The sequence below is a fragment of the Symphalangus syndactylus genome, chromosome 16 (assembly GCF_028878055.3).
Source record: "Symphalangus syndactylus isolate Jambi chromosome 16, NHGRI_mSymSyn1-v2.1_pri, whole genome shotgun sequence".
Classification (NCBI taxonomy): domain Eukaryota; kingdom Metazoa; phylum Chordata; class Mammalia; order Primates; family Hylobatidae; genus Symphalangus; species Symphalangus syndactylus.
Window position 1 is genome coordinate 94163033 of NC_072438.2, and position 16203 is coordinate 94179235.

General features: G+C 39.8%; 1 long non-coding RNA gene across 1 annotated transcript; it reads left to right on the forward strand.

Moving 5' to 3' along the window:
• Positions 1 to 2884: 2884 nt before the first annotated feature.
• On the forward strand, positions 2885 to 15995 carry LOC134732704 (uncharacterized). The gene is made up of 5 exons (XR_010116126.1): positions 2885 to 3037; positions 3463 to 3496; positions 4234 to 4316; positions 11332 to 11444; positions 15880 to 15995. It is a non-coding gene; the product is annotated as an uncharacterized lncRNA (long non-coding RNA).
• Positions 15996 to 16203: the final 208 nt, after the last annotated feature.

The window sequence follows — 16203 nt, forward strand, 5'->3', positions numbered from 1 at the left end:
TCATGTTGGAAGGTGAAGGAGGAGCAAAGTCATGTCTTACATGGTGGCAGGCAAGAGAGCTTGGGCAAGGGGACTCCCATTTATAAAACCATCAGATCTCATGAGACTTATTCACTATCACAAGAATAGCTCAGGAAAGACTCACCCCCATGATTCAACCGGGTCCCTTCCACAACACTTCGGAATTATGGGAGCTACAATTTAAGGTGAGATTTGGCTGTGGACACAGCCAGAACATATTAGACTCATAATTTGCCTTCTGCCCAGTAAGAACTGGGCTGGGATGCCTCATAGATCATAAACAAATCTGCACCCATGAAAAGATTTGGGGAGTCACACAGGAAAGTCAACAGAAGCCAGAGAGAAGAGGGTTCTGGACTTCATATCACTAGTGTGGATCCTTCAGCTTCACATCTCAGCAGTAGGTCAGAACTTAAACCTATTGTTTCTCCACATGAATGTTTAAGAACATATGTCATGCCTGACCCTCAGATGTCAGCTGAGGCTTTCTTGCTTCCCAGATATTGGGCTCCTTATTTCTTTTATGCCTAGGATGTCCACAGCCCTCTGCATTATTTCTCTTATCAATCCCTGGAGTTAGACTCACCAAGTCCTGTCTACGCAAGGCAGGATGTGCTTCTTTCACTGTTGAACAAATGCAATCTCAGTCCTCTCACTTGTTCCTGTTTTCAAACAAACAAACAAAAAACAAGTTACCTCAAGCATCACATGAGTTTCAAAGCTCCTACTGAAGGTGCAGTGGTGGTAGGAAAGGGTCTATAGAGCATTCAGCAGTTTTCTGCCAACTCCCTGGCTTCCATTCTCTCCCACTCACTCTTTTCTTCACTCTTTCTGTTCCCTTTATCAGGAAGGCACCAAAACTACTCCCTGGTCTTATGCAGAGGCTCCTCTCTTGTCTGACCCCCAATCCAATGTTCAAACCCTGGTTGTAGAGGTACCATTTCAAATTTGGCTCCAGGCATTGCCCAAGAAAGTCAGCACACTTCCTGAGTTCTGCTGTGAATCACAGTGTGTCCCCTTCATCCTCTCACCTGTTACCAACGCATTCCTATTTTAACATATTAGCATCTAAACATAGCGGCCTACCTTGTTACTGTGTATGTGTGTATCTGCAGGTGTCTGCGCATATGCACAACATGGCCCGAGTGACCCGCCCAGCTATGTTAAAATGTAGTCTAGCAAGGGCCAATAATTTACTCCTATTTGTATTTGTTTGTGTCTTTTGAGTTCAACAAAAGTTATCTGTTTTGTTAATAAATAATAAATACACAAATAATATGGTATTAAACATATGTACTGAATATAAAGTAATGAAATGAAACCGTTATGTTACCTCCCACCCAAATTTACCCCACAACCTCATCAGCAGTTTTGATGTCTACTCTGAACACTCTTCCAACCCATTGTCCTCTGCTTTGGGTAATGATTATTATCCCCCTTTCTTTTATGATTTTGCCACATAAAGACGTGGTTGCAGTGTCACTTAGCATTGTGTGGTTTGACCTGGAGGAAAATGGTAAGATATGCATTCTTGTGTGACTTGCTATTTTTCATTTTTATTTTGTCATGCAGATAACCAATATTTCTTAGTCTTCACCACTATACAATGTCCCTTTGTAATCCTGAATTTCATGTTATTCCATTGATTGTCATATGTGATGTTTCCAGTTTTTTGCTAGCACCAACAGTGCTGCTATGGCTATTTTTGTTCAAGTCTCCTGGTGCAGGGGTTTTTCTAAGTCAGGGCTTCTCAATCATGACAACCACAGGAAATAATATTGTTTGTATGGTTCGTTGGGAAAAAAATAAAGCTGTTTGTGCTTGCTGCAGGAGTAGAAGGCTTCTCCAAGGTGGAAGGCATCAATATCCTGGTGTACCTGTAACACTTTCTGGACCTAGGGGCTGAGCCAGTGAGTGCTAGGTGTGGAAAGACTAGTCCATCAGGGTCTTAACTCTGCTACAGCTTTCTAAATTGTGTCCAAACTCTTTTTGCAGACCTCAGTAGTATAATTACATTTGAACCAATTAATTATATTATGAAAGCACATATATGCAGATCACTTCTCTGTATTCCAGATATAACATTTGCAGTTGCCCATCGCAACTTTATATAGTTTTTGTCAAATGCTGAAGAATCAAACCATGTAGGAGCTTTGAGCATTTCTGCCTCTATGGAAGAGACAGGCTGGGACAGATAGGATGAATCATTGACTCCAACGTAATGCACCACCCTTTTAAGTGATACTGAACCCTACATGTCCACCAGCCGTGGTCTCTAATACTTTGATCAAGCCAACCTCCCTCCCTCACATGCCCTCATTTTATTCTATGCTTGGCAAATACTTGCTCATTCTTCAAGGTACAGTTGAAAAGTGTAGCCTTATAAAAAAGAATGAGATCATATCTTTTGTGAGAACATGGATGGAGCTAGAGGCTATTAATCTCAGCAAACTAACACAGCAACAGAAGATCAAGTATCACATGTTCTCACTTCTAAGTGGGAGCTAAGTGATGAGAACTTATAAACACAAAGAAGGGAACAACAGATGGTGGGGGTGACCTGAGACTGGAGGGTGGGAGGAGGGAGAAGAGCAGAAAAGATAACTACTGGGTATTGGACTTAATCCCTAGGTGATGAAAAAAACAAACCCCAGTGACATGAGTTTACCTATGTAACAGACCTTCACATATGCCCCTGAACCTAAATAAAAAGTGTAGGCTTTCCTCTCTCCATCATCTTCCCAGAGACAGATTATGCATTCAGATCCTGGAAGCTCTGCCTCTAGCCCACTTTCCTAAGTAGTTTGTGTGACCCTTCCTTTCTTCCTTCGAGGCTACATCCTGATGGTAGGCAGGACACTGAAGTACTTAGAACCCCTCAGAATGGCCAGATCCTGCTCATGCTTGGGCTAGCAGAATGGAACCTTTGTAATTCTGGACTTGTAAATGGAAACACATCACTTACTGTGAACCACATCCCAGACAGACATGGGCAGGTGAAAAGAAATTCTTCCAGGTAACTCATTTTTTTTTAAAATCAGAGGAAATTGGTGGACATTGAATCCAGCCCCAAATATTAAAAAAGCTTCTGAGTTTGATATTTTCATAGCAACCGCAGTTAAATAGGAACATTACCCAAATTATGCTCTCAATTTTCACTAAATGAATAAATGAACTAATTAGTATTTGTGTCCAAGGGCAATTGGTTGGCAGTTCTGAGTCAGAAATAAACAGAAGGACAGGGTCGTCTGAGTGGTCCACCTGCAGACCTGAATAGCTCATGGGTCCCCGCCTTGTCATGAGGCAGCCATACCTTTGTGCTTGGGGAAACAAGAAGGAGGACGTAAGTCCTGATCAGAAGCCACATCAAGGCTGCTCTGCTGTGTTGAAAGGAGGGGACGGTGGGGGACTTCTGACAACACCAAGGTTTTATTTGTTCAGGGAAAGACCAGAAACAACAGAAGAGTGATGTCAGGTGGGTAAGCCAAACTTGGCCAGGTATGTCATTCACATAACACACATATTACACACTTTTGCTTCTGGAGGAAAAATCCATTAATAAATGCTAAACAATAGGATGCTACCCAGTATATTCAGCATGTTTACACGCCACTGACATCATCCAATTCTCTGAACAAGGCCATCCGCATTATATATATATTATTCATGTGGTTAATAAGCATGGACAGAGGGCACATTGTCTACTAGGTTAAGTTCAGGCTACACAAGAAACGTAAAAGGTAGTCCTTAACTTTAAAACATTTACAATTATAGTCCAGGGTGTGTTTATATCTGGCCATAGGAAGTTTTTAAGGATGATGCAAATTTGTTCAAAGGGAACTCTTCAGATTATGGTTAATGCAGTAGGAGTTCAGACAAGGATAAAATTGTTATGAAATGGAGAACCTAGAAACAGCGTAGTGTAGAGGGCAAAATATAAGCTTTAGTTCTGGACATGCCTGAGATTATATTCTTACTCACCTATTATAAGTTATGTGACACAGTACGTTTCTAGACCACTGGAGTTCCCAGGTTTAGTATCTACCAAGTAGAATTTACAGTATCTATTCTGCAACACTGTCAATGTGAATAAAAAGAGAAGATGTATCTCCACGGCCTTTCACCCACTAGTTTGAGTTCTAGTATCTTCCCTCCCTTACCCCACTGGCTTTTTCTGATTTGTAAGTGCATTAGATTTCTTCTGTGTTTCAGCGGGTCTACTCTTCCAGATGTCCCCATTATAGGTTGGGTTCTCCAGGAAGAAGACAGAGATGGAGCTAGAAGCACATGAAAAGGTAAGGAAGAAGCAGAATTGGGCAGAGGGAGCCATCAGAATGTGACGCAGATCTGTCAAACGGTTCTCCCAGACCAGTGTGGAACTTTATGCAAAGTGTTTCTGCTGGAAGATTTGAATAAAATGTGGCTAGGAGCTAGACCAACTATTTTGCCCAGCTACTGGCTGTGGGCATCTATAAGAAGAATATTCCCTGGCAACTATCACCACCTCAGGCTGAGGGCCACCCCCAAGAATATATGAAGGAGTTAACAGACTGAAGGAGTTAACAGCTGCAGACTGTCAGCTAACCAGAGGCCCTGTAGCTGGCCAAAGTTGAGCGTATATGATATTTCTTCACATCCCCCCCAAATGTTTCGGATAAGAGTTTCAATTTCCTAAATTATCTGGCTTAGTATGTGGGACTGAAATAGATAATGGGGAAAATCAAATGAATTATCTAATCATTAATTGAATATCACCTATAATTCTCTCAATTTCCTCTCATGCTTTAGACATGAGTAGTTTTCAACTATCCTATTTATATTTCATTGATATCAAGAGCTTTTAAAAACCACCTGTTCCTACCCTCTACCAGGAACAATTAATTTGGGTCTCTGCACATGAAGTCAGGATCCAGGCACTTATAATGTTTTACAGCCCCAAGATGAGTCTAAGATGCAGCTAGGCAGAAGGTCCACTGCATCTACTTAAGGTTATGACCTATTAGGGGTGACTTTTCAATGCATGGAAAGAAGAGCTTCCAGGATGAAGGAAGGGCTCTTGGCCATGGCGTCCTCATCCTCCTTACCAGCATGGTAACAGTGATGAAGACACAAAAAGTGCTTCCCTTGCCTAGGCACTGTGCTAAACACTTTACAGACTTTACATAAAGGCTTTAGGAAGTTAAGGAATAGTCATCAAGACTCAAAGCTCCTTCATCATGGACCTCACTGTTGGCATCTTTGGTGGTGATGTGGACTAAAATCAACAGCACCTAATTGTTGGTCAAAGGATCGTTCTAGACCTTTGAGTTAGATTTACCTGGAATTCTTGTTGATGATGGTCCCCAGGCCCACTTCAGACCTCCCAAATCCCAGTCTCTGGGGCTGCACCTGAAAGTTCATCTCAGCCTTCTCCCTGAGTAGCTTCTCTAGTCATAAAGCTTGGGAAACACTCTGCTGTATTTAGGGCTCTCCTCCTGTCACGCCTTCCTTTTCAGATCCCTGCCCCACCCCACCTCACTTCAGCTTCTCACCTCTTGGGCAACTTTCAGTGGAGTGGGCAGCAAGAGAGGTGCATAGAAAGTTAGGGGTCACCTGTTTGCTCTGGACACCTATACACGAAATAATTTTTAAACATGATTATTCTGCTGTTCCTTGGTGATAACCAGGAAAATTGAGAGATAAATTTCAACGCTGAGCTCAAAGATTGACTTCCCAGGCATGACTCTACACTTGTGAAATCCTTATGTGTTTATTCATTAAGGTTTGATCAACAGCCTAGTGTGTCCATAGAGTATGAAGGTGTCATGGATAACGATTCGACTCAGCAAGTCATGCAAAGAAAAGCTTACATCACACAAAAGACAGACATTTATCCTGCAATTGACCCCATACAGTATCTTAATTGAAGGAAGAATACCTTCCATGAGCACACGGACTTTGGAAGCACTGAGCTGGCCTGGGAGATGAGAAAAGGTTCCCCCTCCACCCAGAGCAGAGGCCTGGGAGCTGGCTCTTGGGGGTTGGGGAGATGGCTGCCTGATGGAGAGGGCACAGAACATGCAAAGCATGCAGCTCTAGAAAGTCCTCGGGTGTTCTGGAAAGGGGGAGACATTGAAATGACCTGCAGTTGTGGGTGAAGAGACAGGAGATGAAACTGAAAGGTAGGATAGGCAGATTGAATATTTCATCCTAGCAAATGAATTCAGAATTTTAGATGCATGGACAGATTTGGTCCAAAGGGAGATATTGATCTCCATTTTGGATACACTGAGTTCCAATTGCATGTGGTAGGTCTAAGAGCCAGCTGGAAATCCTTCTTTGAAACCTGAGAAGGTTTGGATCAGTAATAGGAGCCTCAGGTTGTCTCTGAAGCCATAGAAACAGATAAGACCATGTCTGAAGAAAGTGGGAGAAAACTCTAGCTACCAAATAGCTTGGAATGTCATCGTTCCAAGTTTACAATTGGTCTAATACAGCAACTCAGAAAAATGACAAATTAACTTTCTTATTCCATGGAGTACACGGTTCTCTTTTTTTCTTTCACATTAATGATGTGTAAAAGTGCTTTGCATAGATTTTTCTCAACCATCCCAACCCACACTAATGGGACCAGATGCAGTATAAATTTCACTGCTGGGGTGAGAGGGTAATTTAGACTCTGGATGCCTGCCTGGTGACTGTCAGAGAAGGGCTGCCAATGTTACCAACTGGGTGGTTGCTTTGTAATTTAGATACAATAAATCTAAAGCAAGTAATTTCCCTTCAGAACCTTGAATTGCCTCCTTAACAGAATGATTTTCAGTGTGGCTGAAGTTACATTTTAAACTATGGGGCTGGAAGAGCTTTTAGAAAGGATACCCAGAGGACTTTATTGATTGCACTCTTGTTTTCAATACAATTGGGTTTCCATTCACAGGAAATGTGGTGGCAAATGTCTTTTATGCTGTCAACTTATGATTTTGAGTACTTAAAGGAGTATTTTGCTTTGTGTTCAATAAGGCAGTAGGAGCCTCTGTAGAAGAGATATCATTTCCCCTACTGGTTTATGTGTGTTGACTATTCATAGAGGCAGGGAGCTTGTTGATTTTAGACAAAACTTGAATAGGACTTATCATCTGCATGCTAAACAGTAGCAGTAAAATAATAATAGAAAATTCTTATGCAATGTGTTCTGTGTGCTAGGCACCATCCAAGCAAACACACAGATAAACTTAGTGGCCCCTAACCCTGTGAACTGTGCACTGGGGAGAAGGAGACACAGAGATGTCAATGAACTGCTCTTGGCCACACAGCCTGTAAGTGTGGAAGCCAAGAGTCTAACTTGGGCTGTTGGGTCCCAGGGTCCACACATTTTACCAGGTGCTCTGCTTAAGAACCTACTGTGTGCCTGGCTCTGTTCTGGAAGCCAGCAAGGTCACAGTGAATAAGGCATTCTATGTCGCCCAGCACCTAATTTTCTGGAACTTATATGTCAAAGGTATGACATAGGGGAATGTGGTTTGGAATAATGCTTTAAGATGAAAGAATGCTGCATGTAATTTATGACAAATAATGTTTGAAATGGCTAACATAATTTTTGGGGAAATATAAGCCTTAGTCAAAACTGATAAGTGAGCTAATTAAAATTTCCTTTTCAAGCATATTCTAGCCAAAAAGACCTGTTTTCTTCTTTGAATTCCTCTTTGCTATATAAAGGTAATGCTGAACTCCCAGTGCCAAGACCAATTTAATTCATTTGCTCATTTACAAGTTAAGAGAAAGAAATTTCGTTAACATATTAGCTGTCTGCTCCTTTGGGATAACGACCACCTGAATTGATGAACTTTATATAATGATCTGTTGCTATGGTGATGAGTTGCCCAGTGAGTGGAAGAGGGTGTTTCATCATTACTTCCCTGATAATCTTGGAACTGTGACAAATATTTCAAATATTTGTGGAGATGGAACCCTTCGTTCAAATGAAATTGTATGACAAATTTCAATATGTGGCATGCAGTTAATGAAACCTGTAGATTGTGAATATTGCATTTTTGTGTGAGAACGAATAGCTGGCTTTTCAGGGTAACACTGGGACATTTCTGTATACCAAGGTCTAGATCTCCGCTGCCCAAAGCCATACCCACAGACCGCAAGGCTACTGGATACCTGAAATGTGACTAGTTTGAATTGAGCTGTTCTGTAAGTCAAAAGTGCATCAAATTTCAAAGACTTAATATGAAAACTATGAATTGGCCCTATCTCATTAATTATTTCTTAATATCGTTTATATGTTCAAATGCTAATATTTTGTACTTATTCAGTCATATAAAATTTACAATTAAAATAAATTTCAGCTGTTTCTTTTTTACATTTCTAAATGAGGCTACTGGGAAATTCAGAAATTACTTATGTGGATTGTGAAATATCCCCATTGGATGGTGCTGGTCTAGGTAAATCCTTTCCGTTCCCACCTCCTCACACCAGTACTTGAAGGTTTTGTGGGGATTTTAATCATTGATGAGCTCCCCCAGGTCCCAAATGCAGGCTGCTCTGTTCCCAGATGCTGCGTTATAAATTTGTCTTAGAAGTTTTACTTAGGACTCCACTGTGCTCTAAGAACATCATTTCATTTAAAGCCAAATGCTTTTTTTAATTTTCTGATGAAGAGCACATTTTTCTTTTGAGTTACTCCACCCATAATGTGCTTAGTAACTCATCTGTTTCCGGCCATGAACATATTTTTCTATGGGTTAGAGTTTGGTAAAACAAGATGCTGTGTTTTACAGGTCATTTCTTGTAGCTGGAATTCTTTAGGGGAATTTCTTCTTGTCCTCATAAGGTTACACTCCAGGCTTTTGATGAGTGTTGAGTAAATATTTCTCCCCTAGAAATCACATTTAAACTGGAATTTACTACTGTTTTATGTGACATTGTGCAAACTTTACCTTTGTAAGCCATTTTCAGGGATGCCCTTTGGATTTTTCCTTTGGTCATTTTCCTAAGGGCTCAGATTGTTGAGTTTGAAATGGCAGCCTCTTTTTATTACAGTCATCTAATTTTACCTCTACTTTTTCTACCTGTCATTACATTTACTTCTGGTCTTCCATGACTTCATTGGTCACCAGCAAAAACCTTTTTAATTTCTTCATTGACCCAATGGTCATTCAGGAGTGTGTTGTTTAATTTCCATGCATTTGTATAGTTTACAAAATTCCTCTTGTTATTAATTTCTAGTTTTATTCCATTGTGGTCAAAGCAGATGTTTGATATTATTTCAGTTTTTAAAACTATTTTAAGACCTGTTTTGTGATCTAACAATATAGTCTATCCTTGAGAATAATCCATTGCTAAGGAAAAAATAAATGTGTATTCTGCAGTCATTGAATGAAATGTCCTATAAATATCTGTCAGATCTACTTGGTCTATAGTGCAGTTAAGTCTGATGTTTCTTTGTTGATTTTCTGTCTGGAAGATCTGTCCAATGCTGAAAGTGGGGTGTTGAAGTCTCCAGCTATTTTTGTATAGGAGTCTCTCTCTCTCTTTAGCTCTAATCATATTTGCTTTAGATATCTGGATGTTCTAGTGTTGGTTGCATGTATATTTAAAACAATTATACCCTCTTGCTGAATTGACCCCTTTATCATTATAGAGTTACCTTCTTTGTCTCTTCTTACAATTTTTGTCTTGAAATTGATTTTGTATGATATAAGTATAGGGAACCCTGCTTCTTTTTGGTTTCCAGTGGCATGGAATACCTTTTCCCATTCCTTTATTTTCAGTCTATATGTCTCTTTATATGTGAAGTATGTTTCTTCCAGACAACAGATCATTGGATTTTTTTTTTAAATAATCCGGTCAGCCATTATAGGGCTTTTGATCAGATAGTTTAATCCATTTACATTCAGTAATGAGCCACCGTGCCTGCCTGGTTCATTGTCTTTCTACTCATGATAGGAGTAATTCACATGCCACAGTTACAGTGTTATAATATTCTGTGTTTTTCTGTATACTTACTATTATCAGTGAGTTTTGTACCTTCAGATGATTTCTTATTGCTCACTAACATCCTTGTCTTTCTGCATATATATATGTGTATATGCATATATATGTATATGCATATATATGTATATGCACATATATGTATATGCATATATATGTATATGCACATATATGTATATGCATATATATGTATATGCACATATATGTATATGCATATATATGTGCATGTACATAAATGTATATACACATACATATATGTAATTATTTATTGAATTTTCACATGCTCAAGTTTAAAACTTTTTTAAAAATAAATATGAAGGTAATTTATGGTAATTACCATGAACATCTGCATGTTCTGGTGCAAAAAATAATCAAATGTGGTAACTTTATTCTTCGCTAAAGCATGTCACTTTCTATACTGAGGCTTGGTGTCTGACAAATGGAATCTACAGCCCCATGAACAATTATTTCATCTGCTGGGAAACCACAGGAAGGATATGAACAGAATGGATCTTCTTGCCTTTAGCTTCTATGAGCTTTTCAGTACCAAGAAAGTTGAAAGCTTGCTGCATCATACGTTTTCATTGCTTATTGGCATTAATAATTGCATCCATAAAGTTTTAATATAATGAAAATTATATTAAGAGTATAACATATCTCAAATGCAGACATGCGTATGTTTTATTTTGATTAGAAATGAAACTGCTTAAGCTCTTCTTCAAAATGGTAACATATTTGTTGTTAAATTAATGTTTGTATTAATTGACTTAAAGCTTATGAAATAAATGCAAGAACAGTTTTCTCATCCAGGAGAACTTTACATTTTCTCCAATAAGACTGCTCTAGTTGAGGTTTTAGGGTATTTTTCCCGAACTCCCTTTGTGGAAGTTTACTTTACAGCAGTGTTGTTGCTGCGGAGTCAATCTATTTACCTATAGTAGAAACAAGAAGAGAAGTATACTTTCTCACATAGCTTTACTTACTTATTCCAGCTTCTGTCTTGTGGACGTAGGTCCATTGAGAATGTAAACAGGTTGAATAATGCACTGAATTTCTTTGGATTGCTTAGAAAAAAATGTATCATCTCAATTAAATGCCTAAGATTATTATTTAAAAAGAAAAGTCATATAAATTTGGTAACATGATAGATATGTGTATTCTAGTGGCAGTTTACAAATCTTCAGCCACAAAGCATGTTTGCTTTGAAGGGGACCTTTCATCTAGAAACTAGCCAAAAGTCTAGGTCATTTATTACTTTGGAGTCATGTATTTGATATTTTGTTTGCCAATATCAAGTTGTACAACAAACCAGGTGCTGTTTCTGCATCGCAGTCTCCTCATCTGCGAAAGGGGTGATGGTCCCTCCCTCCCAAAGGCACTGCAAGTTTCAAAGTCAGTGACGTGTGAGGTTCTGGCAGAAGGTCTCACATTCGGAGCACTTTGGTGTGAGTTTCCCTTCCTTTTCTCATTACTTCAGTTTTTATTAGAACACTTAACTCACTTAAACCCTTAGGTTCTCATATAATATGATCAGGTCTGCTCAACTAACAATGACAGGAACACTAAGGAATTGTCATTAACTAGGAAACGAATTGAAGATAAACTCATATAGAAAACAAATTGTTATATTTTTGCAAAAATATTGCAAATTAATTGTTGAAAAATACAATACATGAAAGGAAGAAAAATTCTGGACATTTATGCTGGGTAATTGAATTTTTTCTCTATATGCTGTTAAGTCAAGTCTCTTTCAAAAGTTTAGCAGACATATTAAACTGTAGAAGTGAATGCTGGGTCAGATATAGCAAAGCATTCTAAACACATAAACAGTGTTGGTATCTCAAAAATGAAATCCTCTATTGCAATCTCACATAAAAGGCAAAATAGTTTGTCAAAAGCTATGTTCAAATATATCAACATGGAACACAGAATAAATATGAATCTTCTTGATCAGAACGAATAACCACATATGACTCCTAATGATCAAACTGAAAGACTTTAAAACCAACACCTGCTGGCAAAGGGATTCTGTGAAGATTCCAAAGTGATACAATGAACTATGTATTGTTTAGTGTCAAATAATGTCACTGAGGATACAAGATGGTAGTTTTCCTACTGTTAACATAAACCCTAATGTGCTTCTAGAAATCTGTTTTACTCCAACTGGATATGATCTGCAGCAAATGTGATAAAGTAAGTCATCCAAACCAAAAGCTGAAAAAAGTCAGTCATTTATTGAGAAAGATGGTTGACCATCAGTGGCTTCATAGTGAGTGTGTAACTGAGCATCTAACGAAATGACAGGATTCTTGGGGTAGCCCCAAATATTCAAATGTACCTGGGAGAGAAGACTCACTCCAATCCTTGTCCTTCCAAAGCCACTGTGTACAGTCATGCAGATTGTAAAATGAATAATTCCAAGGGGTGTTAAAATGTCCTAAAGATGTGAGTAGCACCCCTGAGGATGGGCAGTGTACCCTGGGTACCACTCCAGCCCTGACTCAACTGCATTCAAACTTAATGAGTTCTTCAAAACCTCAAAGACATATAGGGTCCCACCTTCCATTTTGAACTGTATCCTGCATCATGGGAGGAGGAGTTGAGAGTGGTAACCCTGCCTCTTAGCTTGAGTCCTGCTTAAGGAGAGCCTGAGACAAGGGCTTTGATCACATAGTTTATTAGGGAAAAGATTGCACTGCAGCAGGTGGGAGGAATGAAGAGAGTGAGGCAGAGAAGATGGCAAAGCCCACAGCAAGGTTCATTATGTGGGTAGCAGAGTTTGATTCCCCTAGGACTACTGAGACAGATGCCAGTGCCTCCTGCAAGTGTCCATTTTCTACAGAATCCCTGTTGGCTGACATTTTTCCTGGGGAAGGGAGTGAGGCTTCAGAGAAGTCTGCGGAGGAAAACAAAAGAAAGTCATGTGCTTGAGATGAACACTGCAGCCTGAGTCTGAGCCTACAATGATTATCTTCCAGAGTGGCAGCTGAAATTCCAGGTGACTGGAATGTGCCAAGCTTTCTGTCAAACTTTTTTTTTTTTTATTTGGTACTGCTACTGTCCAACCTTCAATTCAATTCTGGCCAGTGAAACACGAGGGGCTCCTATGAAAAGTGTCCTTGTTTCTAAGAGAAGGTCTCTTTCTTCCTCTGGGATGTGTTGCAATGTAACATTGGAGCTGCAGCCTACTTACGGCCAGCGAAGGCAGGGATGCTGGCTCCAGAAGAATGAGAACAGGAGCTGAGCAGAGAGGCAAAGCTGGGTCCTTCTGCCGGGGGCCTCTTTTTCTTAGGACTGGCTGATATGCGAGATCAAAAGTCCACTCCAATTTATGCTACTTTGAGCCAAAACCATCCTAGTTGCTATGCCTACTCCCTCCCACTTGTCACCCTCCTCTTTAGCATCACCTCTGTTCCAGATGCTCAGGCTAGAGGAGAGGGTAGGAGACCACCCCAGCTTTCTCCCTTCTTCCCCCTATTATAAAGTTAATATTTTGAAGAAACGCAATCACATGCCAATTAATATCTAAGTTTGAAAGAAATGTTCTTCCTTAATGAATGCTTATACGTGATAGCTGGTGGAGATGATCTAAAGATGTTTATGTGATAGGTTTCCACTAATGCAACAAATCATGTAGATTTTGATCAAAGAGATCACAGTACAAACTCTTTAATTGTATAGTTGTTTTAAAATGCATTTACTTATATTTCCAACTATTCCTCTGCTAGAAAACTATCCATGATTATCCTAGGTGAAACATGAAATTACATCTTTATAAAAATGGAAATTCAAAATTTGCTTTCAGTATTTTGAAATAGCTCAGTGTGAAGCTTCCAAACATGAAGAAAAGTGGTTGAGTGAAAATGCCAAATTTTGTAAAAAGAACCCTGAGAGTCTTGAGAAAGAAAACATCAATACACATAATCATCTGGTACAGCAAATAGCCACAAAACTGTACATTTTCTAAAATTCAGCATCAGAAGTTCTGCAATCAAGTGTAGAAATGATGCATGACACAGATGGGGAGAAGAGAAAAATGATGAATTATAGGAATTAATCCATCATAAGTCTGCCTCTAGGAAATATAAATGATCACCTGCAGTCTCTAGGAATTACAATTGCAAGTTGAGAGCTGGAGAATTTTCAAAAATATTTATTTATTGATAGGGTCTATGGGGTAAGTTTCATTGACTTAAAAATATATTTTCTATTTTTATATGTGCCTAGAATAGTTCAAATATATGAATTGCAAAGTTAAGTTACTTTCAAATATAACAGAGGCTTCCTTTTGTAAAAGTGAAGTATGTGTGTATTTAATAAATTTTAGGATAAAACAGTCCCTGATGACAACAACCAAAATTCCCAAATTTTACTTAAGGAAACAACACAAATAATCCTCTCAGTCATACGTGTTTCAGCTAAATGGCTATGAGCTTTAAATTTTGTTTTATAGGTTCGTGTGAAATCAAGCCTCACTGAAAAAGGCATAGTTTAACCAACAGATAATGGAGAAGTTTTCGGTGTTGCCAGGCTGGAGCTGGTCTGGAGTTGCTGGGAAAATATCAGAATCTCCTCTGGCATGCAGGAGGGAGTGCAATGAACAGCAACCTGCACAGGCAGGCAGTGGGATCCTGGGTGCTGGTGGAGGAAGAGAGCCTTCTAAGTACATGGATTTCTCAAAGTGGTGGTGGTGGGAGGAGGGGTTTGCAGGAGGGACAGAGGGTGACATTCAAGTGCAGGTGGCCACATGGGGACTTGAAGAGGGAGTCCTGGCATCAGCACAGTCAGGAGGCCTTGGAATCAGGCAGATGATGGGGGATTCTGGTTTCTTGGTCAAGATGGTTGTGGAAAGGTTATTACCAGGCCAAGTCTGCAGGATGCAGAAGGACCACATCCTAACTGTGGCTGTGGCAGACCCTCCTGAGGTCCTCACATCTACACCCTCACCTCGCTCCACACTGGAACTGCAGGAAGTCTTTTCCTCTTGCAGAGTCCCAAGTGTCTTCTACTAAAAGCCTCAGAATCACACTGGCTTTAAAGGAGGAAGGTTGAAAAGAATCCCATTGTTTATCCTAGAGCAAGATTGCAGGGTGCATTGGAGCTACGTGGCCATCCACGGATAACCAATGCAACATACATCATGCTTGACAAGACAGTCACAGCAGAAGGTGTGCAAGACGTGCAGAAACTCCTTGGAGAGCTGTCTCTTCACACTCATGCTGTGGCTTCTGCCCTGTGTAAGCACAGTGGGTGCCAAGCACGGCTCGTGGTGGTTCTGCACATCTCAATTTAGTTGGAACTAAGAATATCCCTCAGTGGGTATTGCGAGTACATGGTAGCAGACCACAAAGAGATACAGATGCAATGTTAAGTATTTTATCCTGAAGATGATCAAGGGTCAGTTTACTAGAACTCCCCAGGGAATAGTGTGATGCTTAAGTGTGATGCTTTTTACAATTGAAAATGAAGTGTAGGTATAATACTAACAAAGAGAAATAATATAATATCTTTTATTTCCACTATGTGCCAGGTACTATATTTGGATTTTTGTTTCTTCGTTTTTGGTAGTTGGCCCTCACAGACACATGTAGCCATATTTTTGCAGACAAAGAAATAGAAGCTCAGCAAGTCAGGAACTTTTCACCATCACACAGTTAGGAAAAGGAGGAGTTGGGAGTGGGGCATTCTCTGTGTCCTTCCACCTGAGCAGCTAACACTGATGGCCTTTCCACAGTGCAGGCTACATAAAGTGTGTACATTTCAGACTTCCTAGAAATAGAAGCAGAAAGAACACAGAATGAAGATCGCTGGGGCTCTTGGCCTGTGTTGATTAGTACCCCTGACTGTTGATCACTATTCCTTTCTATGTTTGCCTGGAAGATGGCCTGACAGCACCTGTCTACAGTACAGTATCGGGGCACACAGGACCTCGGATATAAAAGGGAATATTACAAATACTGCAGAGACACAAGGATTAATTGTTTGTTCGTTTAAGGTAAGCAGAGATGAGCAATTTGCTTTCCGGATTCCAAAAAAGATTTGTTCTCCTTCTTTAAAGCAGCAATTCATGCCAGAGACCCAAGTGGGCTGTCATTTTCTCTGAGTGTTTTCTTTTTGTCATAGGCACCACTCTACATCTCCTGGCTCACTAATGCATCAAACAAAGCAGGCTTAACGTAAAATGAAAGAGAGAAGCTCTCCTGA